General features: G+C 44.5%; 1 long non-coding RNA gene across 1 annotated transcript; it reads left to right on the top strand.

The window, feature by feature from the left end:
- Positions 1–8100: 8100 nt before the first annotated feature.
- LOC125758784 (uncharacterized) lies at positions 8101–10349 on the top strand. The gene is made up of 3 exons (XR_007416412.1): positions 8101–8488; positions 8554–8616; positions 10075–10349. It is a non-coding gene; the product is annotated as an uncharacterized LOC125758784 (long non-coding RNA).
- The last annotated feature ends 4089 nt before the right edge of the window (positions 10350–14438 follow it).

The following is a 14438-nucleotide window of genomic DNA, read 5'->3' as shown; positions in this document are numbered from 1 at the left end:
CCCTAGTATTGTAAAGTAGCTGATCCACCAGGGACTGGTTTCCCGAAACCGCCCCTCCGTAATTAATAGTGTAATAAATGTTCACCACCACCAACACCACTGGACCCCGCTGAATCTCGCTTTTTTTTTTTGCTCTTCTAAGGGACTTCCGCACACGAAATTTTCATTTTAACGAACCTAATATTATTATTTCTCACTTGTTCAAGCACCTCCTTATTGCTGGGTGGCTCACTTATTTCTTCTTACTTTCATAATCAATTCTACATATTAAGGCAAATTATTCAGAACGTTTAGTAGAGTGCCATGGCTGGGCGGTTACAACGTCTATGAGGAACTCTTCGTTGCAATACCAGCTAGCCTTAGTTCTTTTATGAGTAGCTCCTACAGCGCCAGCAGATAAATGGCAGAAAATAGGTATTTCCTAACCACCTCTTTATTCCTTTCCTATGTCGATGTACCAGTTACGCCATCGAAGAAACATTGCGGTCCTTGGCTGCTTCTTTCTATCAAGGCAGAAAGTCGCAATAAAAAGGAGGTCCTTAAAGATTATTACAAAGCAGAAATCTCCAAGGTTCAAGAGGAGAATATGACTACCTACTCGAATACACCACCAAACTGGCTGGTCTTCCTCTTGATCATAATCTTCCTTTGAGTGTCTAATTGTCTAACTGGAATGTGCAAATAAAAATTACTTGCTGTCTGGATTTTCGTTTTACGTACGAGTTTTTCACATACTGTGTCTCTATTACAACAGTATCAACATTTCAACAACGTCCGTATTTGAACAGTATCAATTTAAAACATTCCCAACATTTTTCACGCGAAGTACACATGGAGTAGTCTCTGCATGCACCGACTGTCAGAATGGAAAATGAAAAAGAAGCTTCTGAGAAATATAATATTTTCAATAAGGGGTTCTGGATTATTATTTTATATGTAATATTTCAAGCACACCAGGAAGCACAGCCACGGCCGTGGCAGAGCAAATAGGGAAGAGAGCTGGCTGGCAAATCTCGCATAGGGGGGCACAACGCCTAGCTACTAACTCGGGATAAACGAACTGGCGTCGTCTGTATTATGTTCTACCCTCGTGCAATTTGCGCTGCGCAAACATGCCGATATATAGTCACAAACTAGACGGAGCTGTCATTCTATCACCACAAAATCTTGCAGGTATTGCCCTCTTCTCGAGCAGGCTTATATATTCCCTTCACGGTTTCACTGCGTTTCACTTTGTTACTGTGAATGTGTTTGCAAATTCGTTTTTTGGGATTGCGTCTAAGATCCCATACACATCTGCTTCATCGTCAGGGAAATATGTGAGATGTTCGCTGTTCTCTAAGCTCTTTATAGAAATTACTTTAGCCATAATGCAATGGGCATGTTTCTCTGCGTTAGCGGCCTTGGTACTATGGAAACTCACCTTGAGGTGTTTGCATATGCCGATAATTTCGCTTCATGTTGCATGCGAAAACTCAGTATCAATAAATCTTGCATAAGTACGGAAAATTTTGACGTCGTCTTTATGCCTAAGCCAATAAGAAGTATTACACCAAAATGGAACAATCTTGAATCATAACAGTATCGATGCAAGCTTCTTTCATTTCATTTCATATTGTCGGGTTTCCGGACGAGTCAGCGACAGCTGATCTAAATGCAGGTTTGTTGCTCGCCGCCCCACGTGCAAGGTGCGTTGGTCGATTTCAATGCAGAGTGGACGAATCGCATCGCGTGAGAAGCGGATCTATGGTCTCACAAGATCTCGACAGGAAGCATTAGGCCTCAAATTACATCAGTCCGTTGCGACAAACTCACGTGTGTGGGTAGTTTGTGCACAGCAGTGTGGAAGATTATTCGAGCACATTAACCGGAGTGACCCAGCACACATGGCCTTGCGTGTATATCTGACAATGAACTCACCCCTTGTACGTTCCCCTTCGCATCTCCTTTATTGCAAGTGGATTAAAATGTGATCTAGGTTGCACGTGGAGCAACTCTCCGGGGTCGGCATTATCCTAAAGCTTTCCTTTGTGACCTGCATACTCTATTCGCAATGCCCACGAACTATAGGAGGCGCGATGTGCGATTCAAGAGGGCGCCCGGAGGAGGGTCAACCCGTTTATTAACACATGAACAGATAGGACGTGCGGACGTACGGCCCGTGCCACTTTCAGCGGATGAAGTCATGAGCTGCACTGAAACGTATACGTGACCAAAATACTTTCCCAAACCATGGAAAGTGCCAAGTGCTCGCCACCTAATTATTTGCTGCTGCGTGAAAGGTTAGATTCAGCTCCGTTACGGTGCATAAACAATGCTTTGCAAAATCCTTTGCGTGCTACAGAAAACTGCATGAACTAGAATTGTCGTATGAACTGAACGGCTCTACGGGTAGTACGTACCGAGCCTGCCTGACGGATATGCCGCAGTAGTAGGCCGATAGCGAGTAGCGCCATCGCCGCTGCACGGGACCGCATGTTTAACGTGGTGATGGTTTCCAAACATATTACGCCGTCGTTATTACTACCGCAGTCAGGAAGGCGGAGTTACCTCTTCAACGAACACAAGTATTTAACATCCCATGCGGTAGCGCTTGTCACAGCCATGCTCAGACTCTAGCCGTGTGCAATTCACTTCACTCTGATGTTGCAGGTTCGATCAGCACGATCGAAACATGAATATCGAAAAGAATGCACACGTATTCTTTTCGCAACGTCGAAAAACAATGCCGTTCGGGAGGTACTGGTGAAGTGCAGGAGAAGTTAGCCGAGAGGCGTGGATTGTGGCCGTGACTGCACATTTTGTCGCTCTAACCATTGCGCTTCGCTGGTCGAGCTCGAGCGTGTTGGCAGCATGCGGCGCTCCATAATATCCACAATAACTGCGCTACATGCAATGTACAAGAAAAACTCTGCTTTTATTTTGATCTCACTCATTAAATGCAATCAAAGTGACTTACGAGCGTGTAAAAACATTAACGCACGAGGGGACGTGAAGTACAACTCGCCCCTCATGAGTTAGCAGCTGATCGTTCATCGTCGCTGTCACTCTCGGTGCTTTCACAGCCTTCTACGTCCAGTGAACAATCCTCGTCGTCAAGATGGTTTCTTTCAACATCACTGCTGAAAGCAAACTGAAGAATATCCTCCGCCGAACGACTTCGACCACTCCACGTCACCGTGTTTACAATTAGAGAGACGCCTGGGAGCGGAGAACATTTGCTCTCAAACCCATGCACAAACCGGTCAACAAGCATATCGCTTGCAGTTTGCTGCCACCTATCAACAAACGTACAAAAAAACATGGCTGATCCCTCTGTCATAGGAATCGATATAACACGAAAGTAAAACGTGTCTTCACAGACGTAGTTGACCGTTTGTTGCGCGTTGTTTCGCCCCGAGGGCGAAGGAATGAATACTATAGACTGTTACGTAAGGCATATGGGCCCCGCCATCATGGGCTGTTAAACGAATGTTTTCATGTTTGTGTGTCCGCTGACGCGAACTGATAAAGTCAGATAACGCCGAATGCACCAACCCAACAGTTTTCATGAGTATACGCCCACCGTAACACTGTTGGCTTAGTTGTTCAAGATAAAACACGGCAAGGTTAACAGCCCAGCATGACGGCACCGAAACCCGTCCATAAAATAGCCTATAGCAACAAGCTGTAAAGAACGGCAAGCAGCTCGAAACTTGCAACGCGCTGCTCAAGCAGAAAGGACGCACGGAACGAACATACACAGGATGAACGCGACCTAACAACTCTCACAGCTCGACAGTTAAAGCGCGCGGGTCAAATACAAAGGAGGACGCACGAAACGAACGCACAAGTATACACAGGATGAGCGCGAAGTGTGACAGCTGTACCTTATTTGTATGTGAGCAGCGCTCTCCTTTCGCAAAAATGGCCGCAGCAGGAGCGACGTGACCTTCGTGCTCTCTGTAGCTTGAACGCAAGCTTGCGGTGAGAGCGCAAGGCGTTAAAACCACCGCCATCACAGATAAGCGCGCGCGCACGAGCGACCACGCCCTGTAGACGCACGCGCTCATCGCGATGCGTGGGGCGGCGACCTTTAAAGCGCGCTCTTCGGGCCCTTCGCGCCATCTCGCTAGTGATAACGAAAACAAGCTGATGTACCACGAATCTCTGAGTACCGCCACCGGCAAATGGTGTATAGGCTTCCCAAGCAACGCTTAGCGGCGCTGCTGCTCTTGACAGGCAGCGCCATCTCTGGCAGAAAAAGAGAAACTTGGGTGTCAACAGCGCGCGTTTTCCCTTCTCTCCACCGCGTTGCTGCTCGCTTCTGTGCACGTGCAGAGCTCTCGCGATGCACATGCGGCGCCTAACAATGTACCGCTTGCAGTGCGGCTTCAAAAGGATTTTCAAGCTTGACTGGCACTTCCGAAAAGCGAACTTGATAAAATGAGAAAGGCTCGTGAATCACGTTAACGGTGAAGAGCAGACGGCCCCCCAGTTACCCGCACCGAGAGAAGAACGCGTGCGCACGTGCGCTACCGCTACCGTGAAAGGGGATGAGTCGGCCGCGTCTAAGGTTCAGAGCTTTCCGACAGAGCCGCAGCGCGGCTGGCGCGGCGCTGTCGTCGCGCCGCAAACTTGAGCTTGGGTTCCCTATATAAACAGCACGCCGTTAGTACGAGGAAGAACGTGCCGTCTGAGGCGGAAGCGTTTCGCGCTGCGCGCTGGGGATCGAAGGGTCGCAATTTCGACTCCGGGTGACGGAACTTTTTCTTATAGTTTTTTCTTTGCCATATCTTATTCTTTACATTTTACAACGTCATATCTGTGACGGAAATGCGTCAGCGGAGCCGTGGTGGACCCCGACATAAAACACTTTCGTGTTAAAACAAGCGGTGCAGCGCTGGCTATGAAACCAACACACGGGTGAAGGACGGCGTTGAGAGCGTTCGCTCCACGAAAGGCGTGGAACGGACGCGTTCTCGAATGACTGAAACGTCGCTCGCACAATCCATAACAGCGCTTTCCTGCTTTCAACGATAGAGGCCCTATTTTAATGTATCGCTAACTTGAGATTGCTCAGTTATAGAATAGCACATATGGAGCACGCATGACCTCCCGCGTACAATGTGATGGGATTGATGCACTACAATAACAGTGACGAATGCTATGTGCAAGTAAAACAGGGTGGATTTCATCTGAAAATGTCAGACGATAACATTTAACTAATGTACGTGGCTACAGAAAACCTCGCAAAGCTGATATGTGTGGGCTATCATTGAAAGCGCGAGCTGCCACGTATTTTCACGAAAGCATCGCGTCTCGCAAGAACGAATCAGATTTCTCGCGTCTCGGAGGGCCCGGTTTGTTCACTGATGCAGGAAACATGCAAAGTCGCATTGTTCCTTTCTTGCCAACGCGTTAACACTGAGGCTAGCACAGCCGAACAAGGGAGCGACTGCGCAGTGCTGGCATTTTTTCGTCTACTAACCCTCCTCGAGAGGATGCTCCTCAATTCCGCTTGGCGGCGCGACACTGTATGGGAATTGCGAATAGCGCAACTTTTCGCAACGTTCAGTTTTCAGTGCTCGTTATAGGTTTCGCTGAGGAGTTCATTTAGCCTGCACCGAGTCTACAATGCTTCGTGACCAAGCGTTAGTAATTAACTTTTGATTGAGGTTAGCGGATACAGCTGCTTTATCTCGCTTTTAGACCTACCTCGTGTCGAAAAAAAAAACGGCAGATCGATGTTATGCGAAGCATACGGCGGGAAGGTGACTGTGGCGTAATTTTTTACATGGAGCGAAACGTTACGAAATCTCGCTAAAGATACGTGCAAATGGTATAGGCACACACATATGTTGAAGAGTCGCGCATGTGTTAAATAACCGGTTGTTTACAGTTGCGTAACGATGCTAACAGCAACATGGGTAATAACACCAGACGTTGTAAGCTAATCTGTAGCGCTTATACTTGTCCGTTATGATAGAGAACGCACTCACATTTCACAAACCCGTGTGCATGTGTGAAAGGAGTTCTTGAGAGCTTGCAGGTAGATGACGGTGAGCGCAATGTCTTTGTTATTGTAAATGATGCGCGCAGTGCAGAGCTCGCCGACTGTGTTGCTTGTCTATAAGTGTCCTGTGTCTGGCGGCCGGCGAATTGGTATGCGGCCTACGTTGAAGTTGCGTTTCGCGGTGTGCCCACGCCTCCGCATGTGTGCCCACGCCCCCGCACCTCCCTTATGAAAATGAACTTTGCGAGTCTAATGTGCAACTAATGCACACCTAATGTGTCATTAGATTGACATTATACCTGCAAAGCCTAATGTCCTTTAGCATCACGTGTGCATTAGACACTCAAATGACAATATGCACCAGCATTTCTGATGACAGAAGTAAGCAGATTTTCCATTGCGTATCCTAATGCCAAAGCACATTACAGCTAAGAAATATATATTAAGCGTTTATCACCACTAAAAATTCTATATCCTAATACTAATCGTAACAATTGCGAGGATTTTACGTCCCAAAACCACGATACGATAGTGGCGTAGCCAGGGGGTGGCACATCGGGCCCGTGCCCCAACCACCCTCCCCCTCCCCACCCCTCGAAATTTTTTTTGTCATGGCATACAGAGCCCAAAATGACATTCGACCACATCTGCCTGCCCGGCCCCCACTTCAGATCAACGAGGTGCACCTCCCCCCCCCCAAAAAAAAAACAATTTCTGCCTATGCGACATGGGAGACCTGAGCCCGGGCCGTTAATCTGCCGGACAAACAATAAAGTTCTTTCATCATCATCATCATGCCCCTGCGATACGATTATGAGGCACGCCGTAGTGGAAGGCTCCGAAAATTTCGACCACTTGGGATTCCTTAACATGCACCTAAATCTAATTCAATTTCTTACAGATCTCAACATTCACGTTTTGTCTTTGAGAAATCTCAAACGCCAAACAGTTTGTATTGCAATAAATATTTCAATGATGTTTCAGTAGGAGATATAACATTGAGCACTAATAAGCATTGAGCACCTCAAGCACTAATAATAATAATAATAATAATAATAATAATAATAATGATAATAATAATAATAGTAATAATAATAATAATAATGCTGGGATATTCCTTGCCAAAAGCACGATGTGGAGGCACGCTCTATTGGGGCATTCCGGATTAATTTCGACCACCTTAGGCGGATAAAACTTCAATATATATATATTGAAGTTTTATCCGCCGGATATATTGAAGCGTTTACTAATTAACTAATTTTCATAGTGTCGCTCGCGTGCGGTGAAGCGATGCCCCGAACAGTTACACAGAAGTGTCGGTTTTCCATTTGCCCGGAGGATGGGGAGTTGGAATAATAGAACTACAGTGCACTGTAATAGAACTGCGGACACTGAGGGAAGCACGAGAGATGAATCAGTCGGATCGTTGCAGTCAGAATTTGGAAGTGTATCATCAGCTACACGTTTTCAACAAAAATACGCCTAGGAGCAGTGGCTACCAACGTAGCCTCCCCCACCCCCCACCCCATTCTTCATTCCCCGTCGGCAAGTTCCGGCGAGCGGGGTACAGGGGGTGGGGGGGGCGCCCATGCCTTTCATCCCGCAGCTAACGCTTCTGCTTGCTGTTACGCAGAGAAAGTAGAGGAATGGGCACCTGGTCAGATACATCCTTTCTCTTTTATTGTGCAGGAATGCATGCTATTCATACCTATCTACACACGCCTCCAACCCTGAAACGAATCTGTGTTCGGCGCTTGTAGTACGCAAAAGCATTGCCTTTGAGATTTGTACAAGGGTGGCTAGAATCCAGCCACCCTACGTGTATTTTGCAGGGACTCAGTGATGACCGTCGCCTCGGGAGTTAGCAAAATTTTCTCTAATATGCCAAGAACGAAAAGTATAGTTTGAAAACTAAATACAATGAGTGATCAAAGAGTGCAGACGCACCTAAACTTGTGTGCAAAGCCATAAATACATTTAATTTGCAATACAAAAATATCCTGTATGATAACACTACACTGCTGCCACCTATGTTTTCTTTTTAGTCGAGCCTGTTAGTCAGCAGTTGCAACAGGCCTCGTTGTACTACAGGTGCTTCCCGCAAGCACATGTGCTCTGCAGTGACATATTACCGTGTTGATAGATATTGTGTGCGTTTATTGTGTGCTTATCGTACTTCACATTCGTCGACTGGATATTTTGCGCGTTTCGGAACGTCCTCCCGCATTGATCAAGTGGGGGATGATGCATCGTCGTTCGTCGCCACTCAGAACAGCCTCATCGGACGCGCTGCTTTGTCTCCGCGCTCAAAAGTGCTTTCTTGCTTCGTTTATCGATTACCCACGTTAATCGCGTGATTCAATATCGAGTGTACCTCCAAAGACAATCCACTTCCCAGTGTTGTGACAAGCGGCGACCGCGGTTGTACAGGAGCGGAAGCGTGAGCCTTTTGACGAGCGACTGTGAAGAATGCAAAGCCAGTGCCAAACTTCGGTAAGTTGAAGAAAGTCGCTGAACTAAGTAACTTGGTTATTCATTGAGTGAGGACTGTTGTGCAGGAATCGATAGCACGGGCGGCGTGTTGGCACAGCGAGGATGAGAACGAGAGACCCGATAGACAGGTATGTTTGGTGCTTTGAGCGCACTTGCATTTACATCACCGTAAAAGCCGGTCGCCGATTGCGTTGATTACATGTTTGAAGGATGCGCGTTGCGGCTACGCGATCCTATCCTTCGATCATGCAAGCCTCGTGTCATTGCGCTGTTATTCCTTGGATGTTTACTGTACGAGATTATCGCTTGAGAGTATTTCTACAATCCCTTGTCGCCGTGAAGAAGTGTCTGCCTTTAAACATACGGGTCGTCCCTTAGCGTTTTCACGGTGGTGATACCAGAGGAGTTGACCAAACTCGGTAATAATGCGCAAAAGTGTCACAACACTGCGCACGTAGATAGAAAAACACACAGCCCTGTCACGCACACGCGATGATGGATATGTTTTTGTGGTTGCGTTCCCGAGTCCTTTTGTCGGAAATCCATGTAATTGCTCCGTGGTTAGGATTTCAACGTAGCTGCATCATAAATGTTTTAAGGGAGCTCACTTGAAGTAAATGTATTTGGGTGAATTACGTTATGTACTGGTACTAAGTGTACACTCCAACAACTGCGTGCTTAATTTGAAGAAGCACATGTTTATATGAAAAAATGTTAGTAGAAAAATATGTCAGTTCGATTAAGCTAAGCTAACTCATGCCACTCTTTGGTGCAGTATTTGTGTTTGAGAAAAGTGCGTGAACTTCTTTTCTGCCATTATATATTTTTTCTTTGCTGCTTGAAGCACACCAGCTTCTCTATCACGAATAATTTAGACTGTGCTCATGTAGTGAGAATGTTGCTTGATTGTGGGTTGGTTTAAGTCGTTGTATTTTCACGCTTTCTTTTTTAATCAGCATGGTACCGATATTGCCCTCTTACTTGTATGAGGACTCATAACCAAGGTGTAGTATTCAGTAATTTAGTATTTATTTAGCTTTGTAAAGTCAAGAATTAAAAGAAAGAGATCTAAATTCTTATATATTCATATGTTTCCAGAAGTTGTCAGAAAGTTGCAGAATGTTATTGGTTTTGTGAAGGGCTTACATAACAAAAAAATCAGATAGCTCAAGTGAACAAGACAAGCTAAATGTGAATTCGCTTTAGAGTACCAAAAATGTGTTTCCCAAATTGACGCAATACATATCTATGGCTCGTTCCCACCTTGCGCCATGTGCTCATGTACCACGCACTCTTTGCAAATGTTTTTGTCATGTGGATCACCCATATGCCTGTTCTGGGTCGTGCTTATTACGTACATGTGTGAATGTTGGACATGCAGTGCCACTCTTTCGATAGTTGCAAGAAGTGGCTAGTCCACTAATACCTGCTCTGAATGTGCCCTGATCCCTTCATTCAAGGATCAACTTTTTTAATGTATCGATATACACTTGCCTGAAGACATGTTTGGTACTCGCTATCTGTGTGTGGTAGGGTTTGTTTTGTGTGAAAATAATCTTTTGTGGTATCTGTCATGTATGTATCAGCGATGACAGCTGTTCACGGCACCGACACAGAGGACATATTGCAGTGCAAGATAGGAGCGGTCTTCCTGCAAGCCCAGACCAGCCATATTGAGTGGTAGGAATCTCTTTTCATCACTACAATGGGACAGTTTTGGCACGTAGCACATCTCGAGATATAGCATATACTGGCCCTTAGCTTAGGTGTGGGAAACCTATCTCCTGCACTTTAGTGCAGTGCATATTATTTAGTTTGTATCCGTTGAACATGGAACATGAAATAGTTTGTATTATTTAGTTTGTAATCTTTGAACATGGATTGACGCCAGAGCCAACGTTTTGACACTTGAAGTTGTCTTCATAAAGAGAGCAACTGGTGCTTCTTGACATTGCTGTCTTGACGAAGGTAAGTCTACTTGTTGAAAAGTTGGCTGCAGCGACATAACCTCTTTGAGGACGTTTTGTCTCTTCAAGCGTCCTCCATCTTCCACCGAACATCTGTTTTGTTTGGATTGCCATGAAACTGTGCGGGGAAATCTTACTTATAATGATGTTATGTGTATTGTTGCGATGCTAGCTTTTACATTCAGAAGTTTCGAGGGCCATTGCAAAGTAACATTGAGAAAGAAATGAAATCTGAAGCCACAATAGACAATGCGAGAAGTTTTGTAGCGCTGATATAGGTTTTCATGCTCCCCATTGGTTGCAGGTAGCATCTTGAAAAATCCTAAAATTTTGTCCGTTTTGTGTGTAAATCACAGAAATTAAAAAGAAGACAGTGTCATAATTATGGAACTCTGTTTGCTAACTATAAAAATACAAGTATTGCATTATTCAAGAAATCAGTGGATTTCTAGTGATCTTTTTTGCCATGTAGTTCGGAGCAGAGTGAGAAAACTTAAAAAAAATGTTATCAAGGGTTGACATCTGGCCTTCATGGTAAGACATATCCTTAGGTTTAGCATAGAGACCTGTGAAGATGGCACAAGAAGGAGAAACATGCACAGGTGCTAAATTTCAACAATTACTTATTTGCACGTGGATCACACTTATGCATTAACAAAAAGAAAACAAAAACTCAGGCATAGACAGGTACAGCTGCATCAAAGAAAAATAGTTCTTTCTTTGTTAAAGATAGTGATGGCACACTAACACAATCTCAGCTAACATTATTAATAGTTGCTGATTCAATGATCAATGTAGTAGTTTGTCAATGTGCCTATGCACAATGAAACTCTTATGAAAGTGTAAAGCAACCACATGTGCTCCAATGTGCAGCTGACCAGTCATCGCTGCCTTTCTTTACGTTGTTTCAGCGTTCCCTGAGCTTTTCTTTTTTTTTTGAGACACTACCTCATTTGCCCTACATAACGCTTACCACATGATAGGGGTATCTGGTAAACGGCGCCTTCTTTGCAGGGCACGTAATGTGTCCTGTGATTCTTAATGCAGCCAGGCGTCCTTGTGAGTATCTGGGTTGCTGCTTTTGCTTAGCTTAGAATCATGATTTGAGGCCATGAGCACAATGCTGATGTTTACCCAAGCACCAACCGTTTTTATGTTGTCGGATATCCCGTGCAAATATGGCTTAGTGGCAAAAATTTGTCGTCCATCAAGATTAGTCTTTTTTTTTTTGCCTGGCAAATGCAAGGTGGTTTTCTGAGTAGGGCTTCTGCAACCGGTACAGAAAAAGGGGCAGGATATCCTGCTGGCATCCGGTGAGTTCTTGAAATGAAGGCTCATCCAAAAGAAATGGGAACAGGATTTTTTAGTGCAATATACAAGCACAGGGGTTTTAAGATATGAGGATGACTACCTCTTTATAGATTACCACAAAGGTTCTGTCGAATCTGAAGCCACTAACATCGTAACACTTGCACGTGATTACTTACACCCAATGGTGCTTACTCTCGAGCATCGGGCGAGTATTGTACTATCAGGTTCTTGAATGTACGATTTAATATGCATAAAAACTGCATGCGCTAGTCATACGAACTGAGGGGAAACAAGCCATTCTTACCTTTTAGTTCCTCCCACTCAATAATGGTAAAAAGGTGCATTGTCTGACGCTGCCTCGATAACGCCTTAAAAAATCCTGTTCCCATTTCGTGTGGACGAGCCTTAATTATATCCTGCTTGTGGATGCAAGCAGGATATCCTGCTCCCCTTGCTGTACCGGTTGCAGAAGCCCACTCAGAAAACCACCTTACAGTTGCCAGGCCAAAACAACGCCGAATCTTGATCGCCGAACTATGTTTCCGCTACGCCACATCTGCACAGGATATCCGACAGCATAAACACGGTTGGTGCTGAGACAAACATCAGCGTTGTGATCCCGGCTTTAAATAAGCATACTAAACTATGCATAAGCATCAACCCAGTTGCTCAAAGGAGGCTTGGCTGGAATACGAATCGCAGGACACATTACATGCTTTGCAAAGAAGGCATCATTTATCAGATACCCCTATTATGGGGTAAGCATTATCTAGGGAAAATGGGCCATTGTCTCAAAGGAAGGCTCAGGGAACACTGCAACAATGTAAAAAGAGGCAGCAGTTGCCGGTTAGCCACACAGTGATAATACTATACTGTACATTGGATTGATTATTGAATCAGCAATTATTCATTATCTTTGCCAAGATTGTGTTAGTGTGCCGTCACTATATGTAACAAAGAACTATTTTTCCTGGGCGCAGCTGTGCCTGCACATGCCTGAATTTTTCTTTCCTTAAAATTATAAATATGTATGATCTGAGTGCAAATAAATTACTTGAAAGTTAGCACCTTTGTGTGTCCCTCCTCGTCCTGCCTTCACATGTCTCTGCGATAAACATCAACGTTTCAATATTATGTGTAACCACACGTTCTTGCATAGATGACGTCGTCTACAGGCACTGACAAACAGCAAAAGGAGGCAATGAAACATATATTCTACTGCTATGTTATGAAGTGATGCAACATTGAAAATTGACTTTCATGCAAAGCTGTAGGGCACACTTTCACAGCGTGTTCTATTGCTCTATTTTTCTATGTTGTGGGCCTTAATAGTCCCTGTTCTGACCTTACTGCTATGTACAGGTTTATGGTGTTTTTATAGGTTGTGGTGCAACCATGTTTTAAGCAATGTCGTGCAACATGGGAGTACCCATTTCCTTCTAACAAAGCATTGTTGTCAGATGATCGAGAAGCCTGAGAGTTTGATAATCTGAATTGGAGATAGCCTTGATTAGAAAGCATCGGATACTCATATGTTTCATCACATTGTTTGGAACATTATCACACCACAATCTCTAAAGATACCAGGAATCTGTGCATATTGGACAGTTGACGACACAGGTTGAGGCCTACCACAGAAAGAGAAGTGTAATGCACTGTGTAATGGTGCCTTGAATAGCCTTGTTTGACAGGGAACATTAATTGTCGAATGAATTCATACTATTGTGGAAGGGTGTACATTTTAGCAATACTTGTAACTGGGCATTTTGGTACATACTCAGGAGGGAACAGGAGCGCGAGCTAATACACGGACAGCGCTCCTCTCTTCTTTCTGTGTCGGTGTCTTAGCTCGTGATCCTCTTTCCTCCTGGGTGTTCGTTTGATTACTCCATTTAGCTGTTTGCACATGCACTGTAGATGATGTTATCTCTGTGCGAACACTTGGGTTCAGATGATATTTTAAGCGTCTGCGTGATTTCTAAAAAAAGTTAGTTGTGAGTTTAGCGCTGCTATGTGCTCTTTCCTTTAGTAGCTGTGATATCCTGTCAAGATGTTCAACAAGTACCGACGCACTCCAATGTGGATTCTGCTGTTTTTCTAAAAGACAAGTGATCAATTTCATAACTATGCAATATTTGCTAGCTAACATTCATAGAACTTTTGTCGCCTCTTCAAGGTACATAATGAATGTACCTTTAGCTATCGAATAATATCGAAAGTCACCAGGGGTAATAATACAAAAATGCTTTGGCTTGCTTTCTCTAATGCCCTGTTTTCAAAATATTTGTAGAAATGACCCGTAACTTGTTACAGCATGCATATCGGTAAAATATATGTAGGTTCTTACAGAACCCACCATTTCATGATTCTTTTCACTAGAATTTAGCATTTCTCTAGCTGTATCACCAAGACTCAGCTCCACATTCCACTTGCCTACTGCTCAGATTCACCTTGCACAAGCTGAGCATGAGCTACAAATTGTTCTGTGATAGTTTTGTTTAAAACAAAGGAGGTGGAATAGGCTCACTGATGCATGCAGCAGTCATGCATGGAGTACCATTTGAGTAGCGAAAGGACGTTATTATGAAATGTTACATCAAATAAGCTAACAGAGCTAATTGGTCTGTCTATAATAGCTGGCCAATCTACGAAACCACAGCCCTCTGAAGTGA

Source organism: Rhipicephalus sanguineus, chromosome 6, assembly GCF_013339695.2.
Source record: "Rhipicephalus sanguineus isolate Rsan-2018 chromosome 6, BIME_Rsan_1.4, whole genome shotgun sequence".
NCBI lineage: Eukaryota > Metazoa > Arthropoda > Arachnida > Ixodida > Ixodidae > Rhipicephalus > Rhipicephalus sanguineus.
This window is presented reverse-complemented; position numbering and strand designations above follow the sequence as displayed.